The sequence below is a fragment of the Rattus norvegicus genome, chromosome 7, assembly GCF_021556685.1.
Source record: "Rattus norvegicus strain SHRSP/BbbUtx chromosome 7, alternate assembly SHRSP_T2T, whole genome shotgun sequence".
In the NCBI taxonomy this organism is placed as follows: domain Eukaryota; kingdom Metazoa; phylum Chordata; class Mammalia; order Rodentia; family Muridae; genus Rattus; species Rattus norvegicus.
The window spans coordinates 103,441,355-103,459,645 of NC_141540.1; the positions used below are offsets into that span (position 1 = coordinate 103,441,355).

Here is an 18,291-nt window from a genome sequence, read left to right on the forward strand (position 1 = left end):
AAGTTTTGGTAATTGGTGTATTCAAGTACAGTGATAATTTCCTGTTGCTTAAAGGAGGCCATTCCTTTGGGGTTTCCCTGAATAATTAAAATATTTACAATGTTCAATGGGGCCAAGGGCCAAGTGATTGCATGTGTGAATTTATTTTTGACTCATCAGCACCTTTAATGATCCCCAGTATGTAGTGCTCCCCAAGGCAACAAGGGACAAGAGGCTCAGAGACGGTGTTAAAATGTGGAGTGTGGCGATCCTGGCATTTGCTCTGTCTGGGTCCCATTTTTTCTGGCCTCATCAGAAGGTCCATGAAGGGTTTTGTTTGTTTGTCTGTTTGTTTTTTAAAATAGTTAATCAAGACAGAAATATGAACAAGTCAGAATGATTGCAAGGAACTGACTGTTTGCCAGAGGCTGAGGTGGTGGTATTTGTAGGATGAATAATGAAATAGCATATGGTTAATTCTTTGTTATTGTCATGCCTTATAAAGGGCCGCACACACTGAGTTAGCTAGTGTGAAAGCATTGCCCCAGACAAAACAGAGTTCTGTTCCTGGGAATCTCTGACCAATGTGCTTGTCAGCCCTTCCATACATAACCTTGTTTGGTGCGTATCTGTGAAAGGTGCTATGCTTTATGTATCTCACTCACTAGCATGGAACCCATGCCAAATGGCAGCAGACCTCCTCCTGTTTGAAGAAGCATCTCTAACACATACTTTCTTGGTAAAGTACATTGCAGCCTTCACAAGTTAAGAACATCAGACGTCACAGAAATCCAGAGGAAGAAAATGTTCTTCAGTAGACCATGATAAAGACTCTTCTTTAAAGTCTGAGGAACAGAACCAGAGCAGAATCACCCGGGAGGTTCAGTGGCTTGAAATGTTTACTGTTCCGTCAGGGAACACAAAGGACTAGATGATTACAAATACATTTAAATGAGTAGGTAAAATCGTAAATACATAATCTAGAAATGAGAATCTGAGAGCATAGCTTTTTTGGTAGAGTGTGGCCTAGCACGCACAGACCCTGAGTTAGAGGCCTAGTATCACATAAAGTGAACAGAGGGATGAATGCCTGCAATCCTAGCACAAAAACTCAAGGTAATCCTTAGATGCATAATGAGTTTGAGGTGGCCCATGTTTACATGAGACCTTGTCTCCAGATTAGAAAATACACTCTCCATTGTAATTAATTACAACCAGAGGCATTGCCCTGCCCCCTGAAATGCAAATTTGTCAGAGGTTATGCAGATGATAAGCTTGTCTAGAGACAGGCTGACTTTCTCTGTAAGGGGCCAGGGCTTGATGGATATTTCAGATTTTGCCAGCTGCACAGTCCCTGTCAACTCTGCCAGTCCACTCTCCTGATTCAGCACAAAGTTGCCACAGGCACTCTATTGTAAAGGCATATGGTTCTTGACTAAGAAAAGTTTGGGGTTTATACACTACATTTTGAATTTCACATAATTTTCATGTCACAGAATACTCTGTGTCCTCTGGGTTTTCTTGAAACTATTTTAAAACGTAGAAACCATCCTTAGCTCATAGGCTAAAGCATATGGTAACCAGATTTATCCTGAAAGCTCCATTTTGTCAACTCTGGTTTAACACGACTAGGTAGGGGTTCTTAGTAATTTATAAAAGACTAATTTTTAAAAAAGGTACATAATGAAATTTAAAATTTGCCTAAGTCCCAAGACCCAGCAATTTTCAAAGACAGCACATAAATATGCATACATAGGCATATACATCCTGCCGTGATGGAATGTGTGCTACTGTACTGAGAACATATGATCTTTTTGAGCATCATGGATGGATCTGTCCCCAAAATGTAATGGCAAACTAAGAGGCTGGGCCACTTGTCTTTCACTGGCATCCTTTGGTGCCTCTTCGGTTTATTGTGTTACAAGGCACATTGTGTACATTCTCTCCCATATGCTCAATTCAGAGATGATGCTGGCTCAATTCAGAGATGATGCTGGCTTAATTCAGAGATGATGCTGGCTCAATTCAGAGATGATGCTGGCTCAACCTGGGGCCTGGGAGAGAAGGTCAAAAAATCAGGCCAGACCTTGCCCTTCAAACATTTAGAGTGGACTAAGTTATGCAAGTGGTTTGCATGTTGAAGTATAAAGACATAGGGATGAGTCCACTATACTTCTTGAGTTAATAGTTGCCTTCTGTGAGTTCCAGGACCAGGGAAACATCAGAGAGGGGTTCTCTGAGACCAGTGGTCATTATCCTGCTTGTAGACAGAAAAGCAGAGAGTCCAGGGTGGGTGGCAGAGGAGGGATGGAGTATTCATACAAATCTACTAGGATTTACATCTAGGTGTCTCTGTCTTAAATCTTTTATCCTTATATGAGGATCACAACGTACTATTTCTCTAGACTTTGAGTCTATGTCTTTTCATCCAAAGGACCCTCTTGAGGACACAAGAGAAGAATAGAAAGTGACTATGGCAAAAAATAAGATGAATCCTGCTCTTGGATTCATGAGACACTCAGAATTGTGCTTTTGTAACTAATACAGTCAGCTGCCCCCTCTTTAATTATTAAACATAAATTTGTAACCTCTGAAGACTGGGTGTTCCTTTGTGTTGGCAGCCTTCCCAAGTCTGTCACATAAAATCCTGATCTCTAGAGTTCTCATTTTTCTACATCAGCCATGATGTTGTGGTGTGTAATTGAATGGCAGGTTATAGTCATTCCTGTGTGCTCTAGGATCAGGCAGGATACCAGCCATGATCACCTTCCTGTGCTCAGGGCATTAGTAATGACTAAAGTTAGGTAGATGAGTTGTTGAGATTCCTTTGAGAATTGTGCTGTAAATATATAGACAAAGGTGGTATATGTGTGTGTGTGTATGTGTGTGTGTGTGTGTGTGTGTGTGTGTGTGTACTCATATATATATACACACACATTTTATATATATATATATATATATATATATATATATATATATATATGAATTCAGAACAAGGTCAGCTCTGCATGTAATACCATTCTCATTAACATACGTGATTGAATCCTCACTGCTGTATATTGTGACATTCTGTATGTTTCCTATCCTCAGCTGTCAGAGAAGGGAGTCCTAGGGACATGGTCCAAGTAGAAAAGTCACTTCTTTAGCTGTTTAGAATAGTGAAAGTTGGAGTATAACCAGGAGAATCTTCTAGGGGGAGTCTATGCCTATTAGATAGCTAGCATCCAGGGGAGGAACCTGCATCTTGGAATGAATTGTATGGACTGGAAGGGATGGGTCAGGGAAAGAGTTACAATAAGAAACCCTTGCATTCTCAAAACCAGAGGTTAATGATATCGTCTGGAGTCCACACTATTTCTCTCCCACTTAAATTCCATGGATCTGACACTGGGAAGGAAAATCGGCTTCTGGAGAAGAGATTGCTACTTGAATCTTAGCAATCAAGTATGATTCATGATGACGGTAGCAGATGGGTCCTGAACTCGGCCATCTGAGGGCCTTTCTCTGCAGGGGCAAGTCTAGCCTGTGAGCTGGCTTGAGCTGACCAATTCTGAGCAGTGTGGTCAGCACTGAGCAGTTCTCTTGTCTTTAGTTCATTCAGTCTGAAAATGAGATTCTGGGTGACTGTTTTGGCACTACCTTGCAGGAAGAGATCTGGGAGAAGGAGAGGTTATAATGGATGGAAGCTCTTTTTATAGTCCCTTTTCTTTTTCTTTCATTTTTTGGAGACAGAAGACAAAGGAAAACATTGAAAATTCCCATAACCACACTGATTTTTAACACTTAATACAAAGAATAACCAACACTAGCCTGAAACCTTCTCGGCTACACCTTGAGATTATTTCTCTTGTTGCTTGGCACTTTGTGTAAACCCACTAGTGTCATTCCTGTTAATCTTCTCAGAGAGCAAGGGGAGGGACATACCATGAAAAGTTATTGGTTCTCACAAGCTTACACAGACCAACATATTTTCCCCTTTCTCTTTTTGTGGAGAATTATAAATCCCTCATTGTTTTGGTCTGTTGGTGTTTGATGCATCAACACATGTGGGTCCACTTGTCTCCTTTTTCCTACTGGGATGAGTTCTCATGAGAGTTCAGCCTGCTTCTGTCCCAGAAGCATTGACCAGACCCTCCGGAAGAGGAAGAGCAGTGGGGTCTTGATACCAAGGAACTAACTCCAGCTATGTTGCCTGTATCTGGATTTGCTCGGCGTTTGCTCCGGCATCTTCTAAACATGCTCTTCTAATAATGTGTGACCCAGGGGAGGAGGCGGTTGATATTTTTCTTCCCCTTTACACTTTCAGATCCCATGAGAGAATCTCACTTTTGTTGTTTGGACTTTTCCTGATACCATTCATTCTCCGGTTGTCCCCGGGTTTCGCTCTTTGCTCTGTGATTTCTTAGACTCTTGCCCTTCTTTATGTGGGTGATACTGTCTATCACACCTTCCTGACTATTGTACAGCACCTGCTTGTTTCTTGTCAAGAAGCAGGGATCTTCTGGGAAGCAGAAAGAGCCCTCCCCTTTCTAGTGTTTTAAGCTTATGAGTAAAACATACTATATACCCAATAGGACTTTGTATGCATCATTAAGATTTCTAATCATGTTAGCTTAAGAGTTATCCTAAGTTCAGCATGTGGTACCCAATCTAATCTCTTAGACCAGTCGTTCTCAATCTTCCCAATGCTATGACCCTTTAATACAATTCCTCGTGATGAGGCAACACCCAACCATAGAATGGCTCTTGTTGGTACTTCATAACTCTAATTGTGCTCATGTTATGAACCATAATGTTAAATATCTACTATGCATGGTATCAGGATCCAAAACAATCACAACCCACAGGTTTAGATGCTCGGTAGCAGAGAGTTTGCTCTATTGAAATCAGAAAGTGTGAAGGAAGACCTAAGAGATTCAGGGGCAAGAAGGATTTGGTGAACTTTGCTTGGCTCCTTAATGAGAGTACTAACATGCATGGATTGGAGAGAGGCTACTGGTTCCTAAGGGTCACTGGCCACCAAGAGCTATCTGAGACATTGGGGCCTGTATCTTGCTACTGCAGGCAATAGTGCTGGGCAACAACATGAATCAGCTCAGAGATTTCTTCCCCAAACCTCCTGATAAAGCTAAGTCTACCTATCCCTTAAAGTCAGCTTTGGCACCTCAGCCGAGAAACGTATAGAAACATAAGAAAATGGCATAATAAATGTGTGTGTGTTGGTAGCTGCACAAAATACAAAATGAACAGAGATTCTCAAAGGCTGAGAATATTGCCAGGGCTGCTGAGAACAAAGCCTGGACCCTGGCAGCCCTGACAAGTTACGGTCTTCCACTAGCTATTTGTTAGACAAAGTAAAGGGGCATGTAATGTTGAAAACCTGAGAATGAAATCAGCCACTTTGGGTGGAATATGCATAGAGTCTACAACCACTTGGTGTGATAGCTTTCAACTAAGCATTCAGTGGGTTGCTTTTGCCTTACTTTAAAGTGGATGCCCCCAAGGACCAGTATTTTTAGCACTCTGTAAGAGTTGCTTTCAGTGAGTTTGAATATGGGCCAAATATTGGCTGATATTTTACTACATCCTGTAGAGTATTGCTATTCTATTACCATTAGGACAGTACTGATACACATGGAATGCACTGTGTGGTAGCTCTATCAATCTTTGCTGTGCAATCAGTGCTGTACAGTTAGAAGAGTAGTGTCTACATTTTGTGAATGAAGAACTTGGGGCACAGCCAGGTTAATGTGTGTTATGGTTTCGATCTGTAATGCTTCCCCATAAGCTCAAAAAATAAAGGCTTAGACCGAATCCAGTGATATTTAGAGATGGGATCTTTGGTAATGGGATCATTAAGGCTCTGACCTTCTGGGTGGATTAACTTAGTGATTGGCTCACACCTTAATAGGTATTGGGAGGTGATGGACAATTTAGGAGGTGAAGTCTCCTTGGAGGAGCTGTGGCTTTGATGGTTGTATTTTGTCGATGGTGTCTTACTTCCTCTCTTTTCTTCTTCCTTATTTCCTGTCATTGTCTCCTGGCCTTGTGGTGAATACCTCCCCTGCCTGTGTTTCTCCATAGAGGAACATAGTTCTGCTTTACTGTAGGCTCAAAAGTCGCCATGCCAAATAAGCACAGACTGACTCCTCTGAAACTGTGAGCCAAAAGGAGCTGCTGTTGGTTTTCTTAGGTCCTTCTTGTCACCTAGATGGAAAACTGACACAATGTGGCTTACTGTAGGCTGCATATGTTAATAATAGAGCCCAAGCTCAAACCCAGGCTCATTGGCTCTAGAATCCACAGCCATGTTTCCATTAAGCTGTGTTTCCCAGTCCCTGTGTCAGTTCATTCATCAGACGTAAGAAAAGCTTGTGACTCTGGGTAAAAGTCACTATCATTGCATTAGTACCATTTTTAATGCTTTGCATGTCCACAGGGTTTTGAAAGACTTCATTCTTTACATGACATAACCTCAGAGGTGGAATGAATAGGGGAGAAAGCATAACTGTGTATACGTTAAGTGAACCAATGTAAGCCACGAATTCTCAGTAAATCCCACTGAGCCCTGAGAAGTCCCCACCTCAATATGCTGTCAGCATGTTCTATAGGATGTTCTGCCTTCTGATCGCCGCTCCGAGACCTCCTATCTCAGCACCAGAAGACAGAAGCAGAGTCTACCTTGAGATCCTTCCACAGGCCTGCACTGCAAATGAGCATATTTCCTTTGCAATTTAAAACTTTGTCTGTGGGTTTTCCATGTGTGAGTTTTCATCTTCCTTTGCAACAGCACAGTCCATTTTCTTTCTATTTTGCCACGCTGAGGAGACACGAAGTCGGGAGGGGAAAATATCTTTCCATATTACATCCTAAGGCGTCTTGCCAGAGTCTGTCCTGAGGCTGCTGGATGGAGGCCCAATCCTGTTCTCAGAAGCCACGTCCACAATGAACATCTACAGATCAGGAGCCAGTGCGTGGCCCCAGCAACCCTGCACACAGAGTGACAGGCCAGCCTTTCCCTGCCCTGGATAGTGCTTTGAGAGCACGTCATGTCCTTGGCCCTGACACCCCCTCTGCTGGGAAGCAGCATATTTCCCATTCTCTAGCTCTCCACCCCCCTACCCCCCCAGCATCAATTTTAATAATTACTCAGGAAGTTCCTTTTCCTTAAGAAAAGATGGCTGTAGCAGTTTTCAGCTGGCTGTTGACTTTTTTTTTCTTCTTCTTCTTTGAATCCCCAAGAGTTATGACACTAAGGGAATGAATCACATCTGTGAGGTAGCGAGTGTGCGGGAATGCCACAGCAGACAGGCTGAAATTCAAGCACAGGGCTGGGCTTCACAACAGCCTCTGAGCAAGCCCCTTAATCTCCCAAAAGAGGTTTGTGGGGAATTTGGGGAAAGAGGCGCTGAGGAGCAGGGCCACTTCCTTAATGACAGTGTCCTTGGAGAGTGACTTGGTAGAAAGGGTTAAGGAAATCTGGGTGAGAAAGGAGGAGAAAGTGAAAAGGGGTTTGTCCATGACATTGGGCAAAGATTGACTTTACTGACTTTTTCAGAATACAACTGGAAACAGCAGGCTCACAAATGTGGCATTAATCTAAAGCAGAATTTGCAAGTGGCTTATCAAACAGTCTGTGTTAATTAAAATGGCAACTATGGGCAACAATTAAAAAAAAGGCAGGCTTACTTCAAAACAGCTGGAAGATGGGATTTGAAATGTTCTTATAACATAAATATTTGGGGTGAGTAAATTGCTTTTATTTGGTTATTATATACTATATACATTCACTGAAAAACCATACTGAATTCCTTAAGTACCCAGTTATTATGAGAATTAAAAATACAATTCCAAAAGAATCAAAGAGTGCAACAGTGTAAACTCCAGTTTTCCACAGCAGATAATAACGTTCCATGCAGATTTAACACTTCCCCTAAAATACCCGGGCCCTGGGCTTAGAGCCTCTGCGCCTGGACCCCACAACGTCTTAGATTCAGACCTTCATATACTGAGACTTCCCCGTGCTCTCTCTTTCTCTTTCTGCTGTACTCACCTAAAAAATGCTGCACAAATATCTTCCCTGCCTCAAAATCACTGTGCAGTTCAGATGAGGATATGGGCGCCCAGAGAGTGACGTATGGTTTGGTGTGAACTACGTATAGGTTGATAGTTACTATCGTTACCGACCTTTTTGCTGTCCTGTCGTGCGCACGTGTCTCTGCTTTCCCCCATGGGAACATGAACACCTGATAGCTGTGAGGCCGGCTTCAGCTTTGTGGGGCAATAGTGGTTTGATTTCTGCATTCCTTCCTCTTTGTTGGCTCCCCAGTGTGACCTGAGAAACACCTGTATTGGAGTCACCTGGGGAACTTATTGATATGTCAGTTGCTGCGCACTGGCCCAGAACCTTTGAGTCAGACGCTGGCTGTCAGCTCTGATTCTTGCCTTGGCCCCTTCTCTCTCAGCACTGCTTGGCAGCACCGCAGACTGTGTGAAGTGTTTCCTACGTGCTGTGCAGTCTCTATCCCTGGGAAAAGCAGGACATTTGGGGGCGGGAAGTGGGTGGAAATGGATCAATTAGCATAGAGTCTTTGCTTGAACTTTACCCTGGCTTTATGGAGCTTGGAGACACAGGGTAGGTTGCATTCCTCCCTCTGGAGCTGTTTAATTCCTCCCCACTCTCTCAGGTTGTGTTTTTGGCTCATTCCAGCTACTTAGTGTGGTGATATTTGCTTCCAGACCGGATGGGCAACCGGAGCTGTCAATGGAAAGGTGTGTTAGCTTTCAACCCGAGCCAGGGGAGAGCACTTCCACAGTTGCTCAACACTCGGGCCATCCAAACCTAACAGTTCCCTCGTAAAGTCTTAGCTTGATAACATGTTCATGTTTCTAGTTTTCCTCTCCTCTGTGACCACACTGTAATGGCAACAAGCACAAGACGTACTCCATACAGATCAAATAGCTGAGGTCGGGACCGGAAGTTTTTACTTCAATTCTAAGTTGTATGTTTAGTACACACAAAGTCTTGGGGTTTCATCGGTAGCACCCCAAACTAACAGCAATGACAAAAGCAGAATACCCAAAACAGCAACGACAGCAAACAAACCAACCAAATCCAGAACCAACCAAACAAAAGTCACACGGAGAAAACAACAACAAAAACATATCTAGGTTCAAATCCCAACTTGGAAATTGAGTTCTGTTACTTTTTTAAAAGTAGTTTTATCCTCCTTTGTCTATTTGCTAAGCAGCTCAGCTAGGTGGATGCAGGAATGGCGCCAATGATTATCTCTCCCTGTTATCTTCTGCCGGTCCCAACCACATGGTCGAACTTTGCTCACTGAGCTCTTAGCAGACATTTTGCCAGATGAACTTTGAAAAAGAGCTTCCAATGCCTCTGTCTCACGTAAAACAGGCTGATCTAGAGTGACCCCCTCAACTCTAGAATTGTGATCAATGAAGCACAGTACAGCTGGGGTACTCTATCTCATTTGACAGCAGCCTAGACTACAGCTCTGAGTAAGCCTAGTAAAAGCCCATTCAAGCTGTCTGCCTGACTGCCTTGATGTGTGGACATCAACCTAGTGTTTATGCCATGGAGGTTTGGTTGTTAGAATGGTTTCAGTGATCTATATAACGGGGATATCAGTGATACCTCTTGAACTTTACAAGGCCAGGAGGCAGATAGTACCACACAAATTACCTGGTCTATTAAAGTCCTATAAGAGAGAGATGATGGACCCCCTGTAAATCTGTCTGGCATATCACCCATCCACTATGTCTAGGGTATCTGTAATCTCCATTACAGCAATTTCCCACCAACCTGCAAGTCCATATTGGTAGAGATGTCATTTGCTGGATAGAGATCATGAAAAAGAGCAAGGAGGTGTTGAGAAGCTAGGTTCTCATTTGCTGTATTAAGCTGAGGGGATCTCTGAATCTTCTGTGATCCACTGACTTATTGGGTCTCCCTGCTCATATCGCTCAGGGGTACACACACTCTGCTTCAGGCATCTGTTCATGAATGCTGCATGGAGCAACAGAATTACTTGGGGTACCTGCTTTCCACCCACATAACTTATTCTTTCTCATTGGACTCGGTGTGGAGGAATCGCTCTCCTGAGACTTAAGGAGGAAAAACATTAGCTTAGAGATGTTAAATGGGTGACCAGAAGTGACAGCTACGAAAGTAGCAACATGAGCATTTAGGTCCAGTGCTACCTGACAGCAAAGCATAAATAGATTTTACACAGGAAGAAGGTCCACATGGTGGATAGATGCCACTGCTGAATGTAACCAGGTTACCTATAACACCTCGAGTGATGGCTGAGACCATTGGGCACCACTGAAGTGCTTGGATAATCAACCTCAAATGCATCATGAGTTTGCAGACCTTCTTTTAACGCACTAGAAAAAAATGCTGTCCCACACCGAAGGCACTGTGTGCTCTCATCTAAGGGAAGCCAAACAAAACTAAAACTGTTTATCTGCCAGGATGAGGTACAAGAACTGCTTCATGGGTTACATGCGCAGCCCACCCTCAAAAGAGCAGAAGAGCAAAGCCCCCATCCCAGCCACCTGCTACTGACTCCTTCCTCCTGCCTGCCAGCTCAGAGTAGGATGGGGAGAGCGCCAAAGACATTCTTAGGCTTCCGTTCTTGTTGGCACAGTGGCCAGGAAGAAACCCTGCTTGGCTGGCTGCCTTGGGCACCTGCCACCATCGTATGTTTGTTTGATGGGTCATGGGGAGGAAGCGGAATGTTTCTGTTAGGCCATGGGCATTTTAGACCCTAGAGACCAGCTACTGGGACAGATGCACTCAAGGACTATCCCTTCCCTTCCTTGTGCCTCCTCCCAGCTACGTGGCAAATGATAGTTCTACCTTCTGCTCAAGAGACCCAAGGATGAAGGCAGGAACATGCATGGTCTACACAGAGCAGATACCATTTTTCAGTTTTTCAATCCTAAATGATGGAGCCCTCACCCCCAACCCCCACTCCGGGCACACTCAACAATCTTTATATGTTAGATCTCACACCATTCCCATATCCTTTCAATCAGGTCAGATCAGAAGGACTTCTCGGAAAGCTGGACCTCATGGCACTCACCGATCATTCTGATATCCAGAGAAGCCGAGGTGAGGAGATCAAGGTTCAAAACTAGCCCAGGGGACATAGTGAGACCTTGTTTCCAAAACAGTATCATATCTTTGAATTCAGCTGAGGGCCTCTGATATCACTTTGCCTACTTTTGTATAGATATTAAGAGTTATTTATGTATCTCAGGCTGGCCTGGACTGCTATGTGACCCAGAACTTATGATGTATCTACCTTCCCTTTCCAAGTGCTGGAATGATGTGGGGTGTGCCACCACATATGGTCTTTTATGATACCTTTAGGCTTTTGTTTTGATTTTTTTTTTAAAGATTTATTTCATGTAAATAACCCCACACTGTCCTTGGCACACCAACAGAGGGCATCAGATACAATTGCAGATGGTTGTGAGCCACCATGTGGTTGCTGGGAATTGAACTCATAACCTTTGGAAGAGCAGCCAGTGCTTTTAACTGCTGAGCCATCTCTCCAGCCCTTGTTTTGTTTTTTAAACGTGCTACTGGGGGTTAAACCTAGGATTTCAGACATGCAGGCAAGCACTCTATCAATGGAACTGCAACTGTGGCCCCATGAATGATTGGAACATACCCAGAGTCTCAGTGTAGTTTCCTTCCTGTCTCAACCAAGTGAAGAACTACTTATGAGATATATCTTAGACAGGAGGGTTTCATCCTTGATAAAACAACATGGCAGTAGTTAACGTGCTGAGTGCCGATGGCTGGCAAGCTTTTCCTCTCACACGGGCCTATGGCATGAATGGAACATAGTCAGTATGGTTTACAGTCCAGGCAACCAAAGCTCAGGGGCGGGAGCCACTTACCAAGTGCCTTGCAGGAAGGCCCAGAGAAAGGAAGGAATGTCCGTCTTTGTCTTTAAAGCCTAACTTCATTTCTGATTTTTTTTTTTTTTTGGTTGTTGTTGTTGTTGCTGTTGAAAACAGTATAGGAAAACTGAAATGACTCTAACCTATGTGGTCTGCACTCAAAGAGGCTCGGCTGGCCCATGACTCCCGGGATCTCTCAAATTGCCCTTTGAAGGAGGACTTTATTTCCTACACTCCCTGAGGAGGTGTGACCCTCTTCAGTCCTACATAAAGCCAGGAGTAGAGGATGAGCCCCAACCTTTTTGTCTATCTCTGTAGGTTTTCCTAATCGGCCATCTGCCTCATTCTGAGGTCTGATGTGCCGGGACAGGCTGTGAAGGGAAAGAAACACCCACCCACCTGGGTTGGGTAGGCACCAGGAGCTGGCAGCCCTCTGCAGTTCAGCTCTAAGGAAGCTCCATGACCAACTGCTTTCCTGTAACCTCCTGTGGCTAGAACCTGGGGCTGCTGGATAGAGAGAAAGTCCTGGCAGCTCCTCTGTACAGGCCCCTCATATGCATAACATGAAGTTGTTCTAGGTCTATGCATGGTCCTGACTCTCTCTGTACCAAGGAGGGGCTGATACGGCTGCTGATTCATCCTGATCCTCCTTGCTCTGTGCTCTGCAGCTGGCTGCTTATCTTCCTGTTACTGGTCCCCTACTTCTGCTCTCCTTCATTCATTCATCCCCTTAAGCTCTCTAATATTGCAGTAAATATTAAAAATAGCCTGAATCTTTTATTCCGAGTTAGCGCTGGCACCCGTAGAGCCACATGGCACTGCGGGTACTTTTATTTCAGTGGCTCCACGCTGCCCCCAAGTACTCTCAGACCCAGGTGGTCTGCGAGCCGTTCTAGTGTGACACCTTGCCAAGCTGGTCCCTAGACTTAGTTTCGGCACCGGAGAGCTATATGGAACTAACCATAATTTATCTCTGGTTAGTATCTCTCCCGGCAGCTTTCTAGTAGCCTCAAACTATCTGGTTCCAGCTACCCAGTAAAATCAAGACTCAACAAACTGTAAACCAACAATCAGATTTATATGTTAAATTCTCAGTCCACAATACAATAAACTCACAACGAGTTAATAAGGATATAAACTGCCCACCTAGATAAGATAAATTGACCTATAGAAATCAATCCCTTAAGAAATAGACGTAACTCCCTAGGGTCATTTAAGACCACCAGGATCTGGGTCGTCCTTCTCTGTCTCCATCTTGATTCTCTCTCCTTTCCTTTCTCTCCCTCCTTACAAAAGCTTTGTCCCCACCTCACTTTTTACTGTCCAATCATGGGCCTTGGCCTAATTTGTGCCAGCCCTTACCTGCATATAGACATCTAGCTACATGTTCTGACCTTTCATTACAAGCTACTGTATGGTGCCCTTAAAACCACCAATGTGGTTCCCATCTCCAAGAAGAAGCTAAAAACTCCAGGCCAGGTTCTCGCTTTGTGCTTATTTGTTTTTTAAAGTTTATTTTTAACTATATGAAATGCTTTGCTTATATGTTTGTATGGGTACTGTGTGCATGCCTGATGCCCATGGAGGTAAGAAAAGAATGTTTGATCGCCTGGAACTGGAGTTAGACCTGATGGTGAGCCACTATGGAGGTGCCAGAACCCTAGTCCTCTGCAAGACAAACATGTGCTTTTACCTGCTGAAAAAGAGCCAGGTCTATGTGACTTGAATCTAGTTCTAATAGTCTCGTGCCATCCGTTTTGTTTCACTCCTGCTTCCGCTGTTGTGACTCTGCAACAGTGGTGGTGGCACTCTCCAGGTAGGAGTCAAGACATCCGGTCCAGTGCTTCACTCTTGGTAGTCGTTGGTGATGGGGTCTGCTGTTAGAGGAACACTTGGCCTCAGACAGGACTCCTAACTTTTACAACCTACCTTCCAATACATACATGATGTCCTTAGAGTCCTTACTGCACTTACTGCTCCTGCGGGTAAGTGAGCTTGCAGGGTCACATCTTGTGGTGGCATCAGGAGGGGAGGTATTTTGTCTAACTCTTGTGTCATGAAACACTAACTTGTTTTTATGCATGACAGACCTTCAGCTGACCTACCTGATCCTGATAGGGATGTCTGAGGGGAGGTAACCCAGAAGGGCCCTGTTGTTCAGGCTCCTAACTGGGCCCTGTGTTCTCCTATGACTGGTATAGAAGTCACGGAGGATGGAAAAAGACCCATTGAGGAAATTTCTCGAATGCATAGACACCTAAAGGAGTTCCTTCAATGCCTTGCAAACAGGTTGGATCTTAGACTGAGCCAGGAGCCTCTGTCGGTGAAGCGATTCATTCATGAAGCCTTGAATTTAATCCTAACACTAAGTAAACCCACATGACTATATCACATGACTATAAGCCCAGAACTCAGGAGGTGGAGGGAGAAGGATCAGAAATTTAAGATAGTCCTCTGCAACATAGTGAGTTCAAGTCAACCTTGGGTTACCAGAGGTACTGGTTAAAACCACACAAATGAGGGACTGGAGAGACGGCTCTGTGGTTAAGAGCACTGACTGCTTTTTCTACAAAACCTGAGTTCAATTCCCAGTAACCACAGGGTGACTCACAACCATGTGCAATGGGATCTGACACCCTCTTCTGGTGTGTCTGAAGACTGCAACAGTGTAAAAAGAAAAAGAGTAAAACCAAATAAATATTACCTCCCACCTCCACCGTCCTCCCCCACTCCCAAGAAAAAAAGAAAGAAAACAGAACAAGAAAGGTTTGTTCTCTGCTGACTTCCATCTACCAGGCCTTCTCACAGCTTTCTCAACAGCTATGGCCTCCTGTTTGCATTCAATTTCCACCTGTGGGCAGAGAATGCCCAATAGGGATAGCACCTTGGAACCCTCAGCTCTTGTTTTGTGACTCTTGTTTCCCCCTTTCTGTCCCGCCCTGGGCTTCTGCCAGCTTGGCCCACTGTGGCCTCCCTTTGTTTAGCATCTCAGTTTCAGGCAGACTTATCCAGCCTAGCCTCCCAGCCTGCTTCATTCACCCTTTAGAAGTCTTGACAGGCAGCCAACCAAGCTGGCCAATCAGGCAAGGTTGGATACCTGTACGAGGGCCCTGGTGGCTGCTTCCTGTCTTGGTGGCTTCCCACACCTGAATACCCTGAGGCCCAGTTACATTGGGATAGAACTGCCCAGATATTTACCTCAACTGACTTGAATATACCATCTGGAGCTGCTGACTGGGGCTATTCCCATAGCCCCGATCCTTTCTCGGGCCTTTACTTCTTCCATGAGTAAACCCTCTGCTCTTTCCCAGGCTATTCAGTGCACAGCCTGTCCCCACTTAGGATCTCTGGCAGCAGGAACATAATGACCTGACTGGTTCTGAGGAAAAGCAAGGTGTTACACAGAGAGTACAGGCTGGGGCTCCAGTCCCTGATATAGCACTTTGCTTTGCCAGGCTATCACTAGGACTTACCTACTTCATGCCTCAGTTTCCTCTTCTGCACATGGGTATCTACCCAGCACACTGACACTAGTGAAGGGCAAGGAAGTTCTATGGGCTCGCCTAGTATAAGTGTTCTACAAAGAACAGCTGTTGACAGTGTTGTTCTATGTGAGTTACCATCCTAGGTGTTGAGCGGCACAGCATCCTATAGAAATGGTCAAAGAGGATAGGAGGCAGTACAGAAGCTTCGCTGCACCCTCTAGCTCCCTTGTGGTGCTCCCCACTCAGAGATCCATCAGAGAAAAAGAGGTAGAACTTCCATTCTTACCGTTTGAAAAACACAACAAATACTCGTATTATAATTTAGGACATTCAGACAAGCAAGAAGAAAACTTTTAAAAAGCTATTTTGCTATTATATGTAGTCATGGGCACACAAATACATCCATGTACTACCTACAGTAGAAGAGCAGTGATGTGTGTGTGTGTGTGTGTGTGTGTGCAATCATTTGTGTATTCATTGCCACTTCACACGTGTATATCACTCATTTAATAGTCTTATTCCATGTGATGTGGATCTCATATATGAAGTGTTTCATACGTTGTTTATAAAATGTAAGAAATGAGCTCCTGTGTTTGTTAGAGCCAGGTTTGCCACTTGACCTTAGGTGATCGTTTTTTCTTGTCTACACACATTGTTATGGGGAAAATGTGGCAGCCAATAGTCCTTCTTTATCCGTGTGAGTGATGCAGAAGGTGCTGTGATCTACATCCGCAAGATTTTCAGGGTGATTAGAGGCATAGTTGACATCCAGAATTTCCCTGTGAAGGTCTTTGAGGCTCCCAGAGGGAGAACAAGTATCTGAGTTCTGTGAGGACAGGGGACTCCGTTCCCTCACTGGACACTTAATGTAAGTGGGTGTCTATGAACATAGGACACTGTATTAGTTACTTTTCTATAATTGTGATAAAATACCATGACCGAGGCAACTCATGGAGGAAAAAATGTATTTGAGCTTATGGTTCTAGTGTGTTAGAGTCCATCTGTGGTGGCAGAGCTGAGGCAGAGGCAGGATGTGAAGGCTCACATTTCGATCTTCAAACACAAAGAGAAGGGACAGGGGGACTAGAAATGATTCAGGTCCTTTTGCTTGCAAAGCTTACTAATGACACACTTCCTCCAAAAGGTCAAACCTCTTAAATCTCCCCAAACTGTACTAGGAGACCAAGCATTCAAATGCCTTGAGTCATGGGGAAACATTTCCTATTCAAACCATCACAGATGTTATGAGCCCTTTCCGGTCTTGTTTCTTGCACAGTTCCTCATGTAATGCAACATAGTCCCTCACGAGTGCATGCTCAGTGATGGTTATCTTAGAATCCTTTGGCCCCAACCTGCCATCGAGTAAGTATGGTTCTTGTGAACTTGGGACTGTGGAAGTAGACTGCACTCTCCCTTTCGGCCCTCTTGAACTCATTTGTCCCCGTCAGAGGTTAAATTTCCTTGACCCATCACATTGGCAGTGATCTGTCTGCCACTGTTGGTTTAGGAGCTGCTTGAATGTCAGCTCCTACCTGGTACACCTGGAATCGGCACACTTCAGTTGTTCCAAGGCAGAGCCTGTGGCTGGGATAGCACCTGGAACACTTCTGAAGCCTAACACCTCCTCCTTGTGACTCTTCCTGGATTCAGTGGCAGGTGGCTGGTGGTTGGTGGCTGGCAGCTGGCATCTGGTGACTGGTGGTTGGCAGAGTATACAGGGTTGGTATACCTGCCAGCTGGGTCTTTGATCACCATGGGGCTGTCCACCCAGCCCAGCACATTATAGAACACAAAAGCTTCAAAAAGCCGCACAAATAACTACCAAGGAACTGCAGGAAGCTTGTCTGCTGTTTCCTGGCTACAAGTGCGGAGTGTGGGAGGATCCTTGGCATAGGTGACTGGTAGCAGTTGTGGACACAGCATTGACCTTGAAATTCAGCAGAATCTTTGGCCTTTTGGAAGCGTCTGCTGCGCACACTGTACACTGGCTTAAGGGCAAGTTACTCCGAGTAAGTTGGTATAGTTCAAATACCTCTGAAGTGTGTTTCTTTAAGAACAGCAGCAGTAATGACACACAGCAGGTCGTATTTATTGAGCACGTGTTCTGATCTGGAGCTCTAGAGTCCTAATACCTGGACTTACCTTTGACTTTCCCCAATCCTGGGTTCATCTGTATTCTGTAAAGACCAAACAGTGGTCATTTTTGTGTCATGGTAGCTATGAACTGTGAATAAAAAGGTCTCCAAACACTGCCATGTCTCCCTGACAAGAGAAGATCCTGTGGCTTAATCCACTGATATCCAACACATCCAACAGTAGAATGCTCTTCTACTGCATCCCATTCCTTCCTTTGTGGAGGACTTTTCCTGATATACATGGATCTGCCAATGTAAGGTTTTCACATGGATTGCTAGAATGACCAAGTTCAGGTCAGTACTAGGTTTTTTAAAAAATACTCTATTAGGGCACAGCTGTGGCTTTTGAAGAAAAGAAGGTTCTGTTGCTCACATACTATTTGAAAAATTGAAAAATGACCTGCAGATGCCAATGAGGAAGTCTTCCAGATGAAGACTTTGTCACTGGAGTAAACATACTCTGTTATCTGACAGTATGTCTGGACTTGGCTCAAAATGCCCGTGGAAGTTCCTTTGAGCACCAGGCTGCAGTAGGAGTCCCAAGCCCATGTCCTTACTCAAGCATGAGCCATCTTGATGCTTAACTAGTCTTAGTTTTTATTTGCCACCTGCCTGGACATTCTCTGGTTATGAGGATGCTGCAGTGGGCAACAATACGACCAGTACCCTTATGGGACCTAGACCAACCGAGGGGAGGCTGAGGAAAGCGAAGTGCAGTTTCTGTTGCGATTATTGGCTAAGAAGGAAGATAACAT

At 44.5% G+C, this 18,291-nt stretch overlaps 1 long non-coding RNA gene across 25 annotated transcripts in view; it reads left to right on the forward strand.

Annotated features, from left to right (window-relative positions):
• Pvt1 (Pvt1 oncogene) overlaps positions 1–18,291 on the forward strand; it is a 221,359-nt gene that overhangs the window by 166,167 nt on the left and 36,901 nt on the right. For 12 of the 25 annotated variants that reach the window (NR_202063.1, NR_202061.1, NR_202060.1 and 9 more), the window contains 1 exon segment: positions 11,041–11,116. This is a non-coding gene — a long non-coding RNA (Pvt1 oncogene). 25 annotated transcript variants of the gene reach the window in all.